This window comes from Pelophylax lessonae (genome assembly GCF_965119305.1).
Source record: "Pelophylax lessonae genome assembly, chromosome: 3".
In the NCBI taxonomy this organism is placed as follows: Eukaryota; Metazoa; Chordata; class Amphibia; order Anura; family Ranidae; genus Pelophylax; species Pelophylax lessonae.
This window is the reverse complement of record NC_138770.1, coordinates 67384180-67392594: the sequence shown is the minus strand read 5'-3', so window position 1 is coordinate 67392594 and position 8415 is coordinate 67384180.

Here is an 8415-nt window from a genome sequence, read left to right as displayed (position 1 = left end):
CATGTAATTCACAAACCCAAGCAACATCCCTGGTAATACCTATGTGTACAGTGCCATATCCCATAGCAACTGGGTTTCTCTTTAGTTGGAATGTGTGTAAATGCAACCTTATTGAAGCAGAACTCCCAAAAGGAAGTTAGTTCAGCTGTAACCTCCGCCCACCATTCCAACCTAGGGCAGATTGAATTGTGCCTGGTCCTGCAGCCTCCTGGAATACATACAGTACATCACATCTCCCAGAGGGCTACAGGATAGGCATAGAGCGGCCAGGGGTGGTCTTGCACGTCATCAGAGCTGGCTGCACCCGGAAGAGGCAGTCAGCTGCAGAGGACCGAGATAGTGGCCTGGTCCCATTGTGTGGCACCCAAATAATAGATTGCTACTGGATTCGCTGTGAAGGGAAGTATATTCCTTAAAGAGTAATACAGCACTGCAAGTACAGTGCCTTGCAAAAGTATTCACCCCCCTTGACTTTTTACCTATTTTGTTACATTACAGCCTTAAGTTCATTGTTTTGTAAAGCCCCGTACACATGTAGCGATTGTCGGCCGTAAATATTCGGCCGCCGAACGATTGGCCGATTGTCGGCTTGTTAGTATGATGCTTCCGACAACCGACAGCGACTTTTCGGCCGAACAGAATCTGGTGTGCAGGCATTAAAATTTTTGTTGGCCTACACCAGAACGGCCGATTGTTCGCCAGTCAGTACAGAATTCGGCCGACAAACAGCCGATTAGCAAGACTGGGCATGCTCAGAAAAGAAAAAACACACGGAAAGTTAACCATCACATGACATCACTTCTGCAGTCGGCTGTTGTTGGCCGACACAATTCATGTGCAGTCTTGTGCAGTTTTCAGCCGACAGGACAGCACCGGACAAAAGACGGCCGATCGTTCGGCCGACATTCGGGACGTGTGTACGGGGCTTTAATCTGAATTTTTTGTGATGGATCAGGACACAATAGTCTAAGTTGGTGAAGTGAAATGAGAAAAATATATACATAAAACTATTTTTTAGAAATAGAAAACAGAAAATTGGCATGTGCGTATGTATTCACCCCCTTTGTTATGAAGCCCATAAAAAGCTCTGGTGCAACCAATTACCTTCAGAAGTCACATAATTAGTGAAATGATGTCCACCTGTGTGCAATCTAAGTGTCACATGATCTGTCATTACATATACACACCTTTTTTGAAAGGCCCCAGAGGCTGCAACACTTAAGCAAGAGGCACCACTAACCTAACACTGCCATGAAGACCAAGGAACTCTACAAACAAGTAAGGGACAATGTTGTCGAGAAGTACAAGCCAGGGTTAGGTTATAAAAAAATATACAAATCTTTGATGATGCCCAGGAGCACCATCAAATATATCATAACCAAATGGAAAGAACATGGCACAACAGCAAACCTGGCAAGAGACGGCCGCCCACCAAAACTCACTGACTGGGCAATTAGGGCATTAAGCAGAGAGGCAACACAGAGACCCAAGGTAACCCTGGAGGAGCTGCAGAGTTCCACAGCAGAGACTGGAGCATCTGTAAATAAGAGGACAAAAAGCCGTACGATCCATAGAGTTGGGCTTTATTGCAGAGTGGCCAGAAGAAAAAAATTACTTTCAGCAAAAAAACAAAATGGCACGTTTTGAGTTTGCGAAAAGGCATGTGGGAGACTCCCAAAATGTATGAAGGAAGGTGCACTGGTCTGATGAGACTAAAATTGAACTTTTCAGCCATCAAAGAAAACGCTATGTCTGTCGCAAACCCAACACATCACATCAGCCAAAGAACACCATCCACACAGTGAAACATGGCTGTGGCAGCATCATGCTGTGGGGATGTTTTTCATCAGCTGGGACTGGGAAACTGGTCAGAGAGTTGAGGGAAAGATGGATGGGGCTAAATACAGGGATATTCTTCAGCAAAACCTGTACCACTCTGTGTGTGATTTGAGGCTAGGCCTGAAGTTCACCATCCAGCAGGACAATGACTCCAAACACACTGCTAAATCAACACTTGAGTGGTTTAAAGGGAAACATGTAAATGTGTTGGAATGGCCTAGTCAAAGCCCAGACCTTAATCCAATAGAAAACCTGTGGTCAGACTTAAAGATTGCTGTTCACAAGCGCAAACCATCCAACTTGAAGGAACTAGAGCAGTTTTGCAAGGAGGAATGGGAAAAAAAATACCAGTGGTAAGCTGTGGCAAGCTCATAGAGACTAAAGCCCCGTACACACGTACCGATCGTCGGCCAAACGATCGGCCGTCTTTTGTCCAGGGCTGTCGGTGTCTGTTGAAAAGTGCAAAAGACTGCACAAGAATTTTGTCCGCTGACTGCAGAAGTGATGTCATGTAATGGTTAACTTTCCCTGTGTTTTTTCTTTTCTGAGCATGCCCAGTCTTGCAAATCTGCTGTCTGTCGGCCGAATTCTGTACTGACTGGCGAACAATCGGCCGTTCTGGTGTTGGCATACAAAAATTTTAATGCTTGCAAGACAGATTCTGTTCGGCCGAAAGTGCGCTGTCGGCAGCATCATACTAACAAGCCGAAAATCGGCCGACCGGTCGTCGGCCGACAATCGGTACGTGTGTACGGGGCTTAATGCCTCGTACACACGCAACGATTATCGGCCGTGAATTTTCGGCCAACGTCCGATCGGCCGTTTTTCGGCTTGTTAGTATGATGCTGCCGACAACCGACTCCGACTTTTCGGCCGAAAAAAATCTGGTGTGCAGGCTATAAAATTTTTGTTGGCCGTCACCACAACGGCCGATTTTCTGTCAGTCAGTACAGATTTCGGCAGACAAAAATCTGATGAGCAAGACTAGGCATGCTCAGAGAAGAAAAAACACACGGAAAGTAAACCAGCACATGACATCACTTCTGAAAGTAGATTTTTGTTGGCCGAGAAAATTCGTGTGCAGTCTAGAGCACATTTCAACCAACACAACAACACTGGACAAAAGTCGGCCAATCGGTCGCCCGATAATCGTTGCGTGTGTACGAGGCTTTATCCAAAGCGACTTGGAGCTGTGATTGCTGCCAAAGGTGGCTCTACAAAGTATTGACTTTAGGGGGGTGAATAGTTATGCACATTGACTTTTTCTGTTATTTTGTCCTATTTGTTGTTTGCTTCACAATAAAAAAAAAAAACATCCTCAAAAGTTGTGGGCATGTTCTGCAAATTAAATGATGCAAATCCTCAAACAATCAATGTTAATTCCAGGTTGTGAGGCAACAAAACACGAAAAATGCCAAGGAAAGGGAAAAAAAACATGGGGGTTGGAGGAGTTAAGTATTGCTTTAAATCAGGGGTGGGGAACCTTTTTTCTGCCAAGGGCCATTTGGGTATTTATAAAATCATTCGGGGGCCGTACAAAATTATCAACTTAAAAATGTGCCTGTTATATTTGGTCAAACGTTTAATCAACTCACCCCTAATGTGATGGCTGCAACTGCTTCTCTTTGGTGAGTTGTGTGATGTTAGCTGGTATTGATGATGTTGCTACTCGCATCCGGTTTTCCAGGTTTGAGTCGGTTAGTCTGGAGCGCAGTCGACTCTATGTGGTGGTAAGTTTTGAAAAGAACTGCTGGCTGGTACTGCTCGTGGGTTCAGCTGGCTGGTACTGCTGTGAGTACTGCTGGCTCTGGCTGGTACTGCTGTGCGTGCTGCTGGTGGGAAATGCTGGCTAGCAGCGGCGCCACGCTGGAGGAAGAGGCAATGTTTCCTGTATTGGTCACAGGCGAGTGCATTTGATATCACTCCGCCTGTGACTTAGACTGTCAGAACGGAGCCGAAACTATACAGGAAGCATCGGCTCCATTTTGACAGATCAGCTGAGAGACACAGACTCAGCTGCATGGGGGGCCGGACCAAATGACTTCAAGGGCCGCATACGGCCCCCTGGCCATAGGTTCCCCACCCCTGCTTTAAATGATAGTTTAGCTGCACAGGTTCTTCTCTGATAACAATATGCCATGATCCTAGCGCTCAGGTGCTGCGTGTAAGTGGGAATTTCATAGACACATTTCAGTCTTATACACTTTTTTAATACTCTGACATTGAATCCCACGGTGCTATATACAGTCCTCCTTGTATTATACACATGTATACAGTCCAGCATAGACAAAAACAAAGTCAATCAAATTAAGTAAATAAATGACCATTGATGGTCACAGTGGTCAATTTTCAAATGCTGAAACCACATTGAGAATTGGCTTATAAGAAAAAAAAAATGAGAACTACAAGAGAAAAGAAGTCCTGTATGCTAAGCAAGAGCAGGATGGGTAATATTCCCATTAACACTGGATGCTTCAATGTCCATCCTCTCCTCTGCAGATCTGTATTGTCTTCCAGTGGGATGCAGTTGTGTCAGCCGAATATTAACCCGATGTGCAGTCATAAAAGTACCTTAAAACAGGATCCTATATACTATAATACTGTATATAAATAATATATATATATATATTTAGTGCCAGTAAAACCTTTACAGTGCACCTGAGCACTGGATTTCCGCTAAAGGTACTACTTTGTTGGTCCTGAGTGTTGTTGCTTTAAAATGTCCCCTTCTTCTTGCTGTGAGATCTGGGAGCCGTTTCGTGCCTGCACTACAGATATGAGAAGCCTTAAACTAAATTTCTCAGAATTCTTTGTGCCAGGCTCAAGCTTTACCACCACCCTCCCACCCCCCACTCACCTGCCAACCAACCTCCCACCACTGCCAAATGAACCCACCACCCCTATGCACACCTCCCAACACTATACACAATGTTACAAGGAAGATCTGTTCACTGTTATCTATACCGCCAGTTTGTGCAGGGGTCAGTGCATGCAGCCTATGATATGCATGTGCTGCAATGAGGCCCATGGAGACTGGCACCCACATGCCATGTACAATATGTTAAGGAAATTCTGCTCACATAACGACTGGTGGCTCCATTCACTGGCCCAGCCCCAAGCCACAGGACGCCTCTGGTTCTCGTCTTCCTTTGAGTCTCTCTGTATGTCACATAATATAGAAAGGTTTGTCCAGTAATGGGGATATGTATCGTAGGGCCCGGTGCAGGATTAAGCAGTGGTGTGAGCAGAACTTCTTTTGTACATGTATGTATTGCACATTGACTGGTAATCACTGTTCTAATAATTTAGTACCTGTTTGTTCATTCACATAAAAATGGCATCACTTACTGGGCTTTCCAATGTGTCTGATGTACCTTTTTCAATAAATGTTGGGCTAAAATCCAGAGGTCTCGGCCCAAGTATCATGGGATTTTGAGCGCGATGATTGCAGCGGTGTAATGATGTCAATATCACTGCAGCCTTTACTAAAGACGTGACCAAGGCTCCTTATACGGACAGGTAATATTTATGGGACCTTAAAGTGGAACTTCACTCTCCTAGTCAACATTATTTTTAATCCTCATTGTGCTAGCATTAGTAAATAGATAGGAAAGTAGATCATATTTACTTGTTTTTTAACATTTCTTCAGGTACTTCCTGGTTTCCTGCCCAGGCAAATTATGTCATATATCCCAGGAGTCTTCAGGAGGGGTTTTCGCAGCTAAGCACACTCTTCTGTATGCATACTTGAGCTAAGGGCAGGAAGTAAATGCCACATGAATCATTTTCCCTTACTCAAGATGGCCACATCCGGAAAGGCTAGGGGAGATTTTCAAAGCGATTTCTCAACAAAATAAAGCATGAAGACATGGGTTAATGGGGAAGTTTGCGTTGAACAATAAAAATTTATTAAATAGCATTTTTATGTTTGTGGTGCTCAGATGCAGTGAAGACAGTGCTGTATCTTGGCCTAGGCCGACAAGGCCCAGGCCTAGGGCGGCACTTTGCAGGAGGGCAGCAAAAAAGCTGCACACCGCAATAAAAAACAACAGCCTCCTCCTGGCTCCCACACGAAAAGGGTCCCCGCCAGCTTGCACTAAACTTTTAGTTTAGTGCTAGTATTATTGGTATAATTGGGCCTGAGGGCAGGGTCCAGGAGGCAAATCAGTGTGGCACCCCCATAAAGCAGTCACACTGCTACCTGCGGATATAATAGGCTGCACTAATGGGCACTGATAGGCTACGCTGGTGGCCACTGATGGGGATGTACTGATGAGGCAACACTGATAGGCTGCACTGATGGGCAGTAAGGAGGCGGCACTGATGAGGCTGAACTTATGGGAACTGATAAGGCTATGCTGATGGGCACAGATAGACTGTGGTTGTGGTCTGTGGTGTACAGATGACAGGGCAAGTCATAAACAGGAAGGGGTGTGGCCTTTACAGGAAGGGGTGTGGCCTTTACAGGAAGGGGTGGGTCATATTTAAATTATGGGGTGCACAAAAGTAGTCAGGCCTAGGGCAGCACAAAACCCAAATACACCACTGAGTGAAGATCCGCTTTAAACACTCCATTATGACACAAGGAAAGAGAAAACAAAGCTACATTGCCTGACAGGTTCCGCGTCTCTTTTGCCTGGAATGCCGACTTATACAAACCCCAAACCACCCTTGTCTCACCTTGAGGTGGAAATACACTTTAAGAGCATGCCACATGGCAAGCCTGTGACCCAGGACTCTGTTCCAGCAGCTAAGGATGCCCAAATTGGACAATGGGATGCAGGGCAGAGTTCAGACTGGGCTATGTCCAACATTGGAAGTTGTATATGCCTAGAAGCCATTCTGCTACCTACACACGTCCTATTCCAGCCCTCACTCTGTATCAGTCTGATGTTCTGTGCTGAGGATATGGTAATGAAAATCATACTGGAGAGCTATCAGAGGACACCAGCGGACCGGTTTCCTGCAGAACTGCATGAATTTCGGACCATGTATGGTCGGCTTAAATCTCAAAGGAAAGTTCCTCAACCACCCTGTGCAGTCTGCATCTTACAAATAGCAGAGGTCCTCAGCAGCCTTGTGCAGTCTGCATCTCACACAGTGTGCAATCTGCATTTCACAAGAAGGAGAAGTTCTCAGCCTCATTGTGCAGTCTGAATCTAACAACGAAGAATGGAGAGGTCATCAGCCACCCCATGAAGTCTGCATCTAACATAGAAGTCCTCAGCAGCACCATTTTGCCTGGGTCTCACACATGGTGGAGGCCCTCAGCCACCCTGTGCATTTCAAACAGAGGAGATGATCTCAGCCACCCCGTGCAGCCTGCGTTTCACATGAAGGAGAGGTCCACAGGGACCTTGTGCCACTTGAAACTCACAGAGAAGAGAGGCCCTCAGCCACCCTCTGTCATCTGTATCTCAAACAGAGAAGTTCTGTGCATCTCATGGAAAGGAGAGAAACCCAGCCTCTCGGTGTTATCTGCCTCTCACACAGAGGAGAGGTCCCATGCCCTGTGCATCTCATAGATTGGAAAGGTCCCCAGCAAACTTGTTTAGTCTGCATCTCACACAGGGAAAAGGTCTTCAGCTGGTCTATGCTGTCTTGATCGCAGAGAGAAGAGGTCCTTAACCACCCTGAGCAGCCTACATCTCACACAGAAAAGGAATCCTCAGCCACCCTGTTTGCATATCAAACAGAGGATAGGTCCTCAGCCACTCCATTTAGTCTGATTTCATGCAGAGGAAAGGTCCTCGGCTACCCTGTTTAGTCTGATTTCAAACAGAGGAAGGGTCCTCAGCTGGCTTGTGCCGTCTTGCTCTCACAGAGGAAAGGCGCTTAACCACAGCATGCAGCCTGCATCTTTCACAGAGGAGAGGTCCTTAACCACTCTGTACAGGCTGAATCTCACACAGAAGAAGGATCCTCAGCCACCCAGTCTAGTCTGCATCTCAAAGCACAGGGGGAGGTCCTAAGCTATCTTGTGTCATCTAAATCTCACACAGAGTAAGGTCCTCAGCTACTCTGATCTCACACAGGAGGGGTCCTCAGCTATCACATTTAGTCTGTATCTCAAACAGAGGGGAGGCCCTCAGCTACTCAATTTAGTCTGATTTCACACAGAGGAAAGGTCCTCAGCTATCCTGTTTAATCTAATCTCATACAGAAGAGAGGTCCTCAACCACTTGATGAAGTCTGCATCTCACACAGAGGAGCGGTCCTAAACCACTCAGTGCAGCCTGCATCTCACACAGAGAAGAGTTACTCAGCTGCCTTGTGCAGTCTGTATCTAACACAGAGGAGAGGTCCTCAACCACTCAGTGAGGCCTGCACCTCACACAGAAGAGAAGTCCTCAGTTGCCCTGTGTAGCCTGCATCTCACACAGAGGAGAGGTCCTCAACCACCTGGTGAAAGCCTGCATCTCGCACAGAGAGGTCCTCAGTGGCTCTGTGCAGTCGGCATCTCACACTAGGTGTAGCACAGGCAGCTGTGATGTAACGTCCAGACAAGTTTGGTCTCACAGACCGTGCATTACATGATGCCATACATTTTACAAAAGTATAAAACTTAGACTTCTA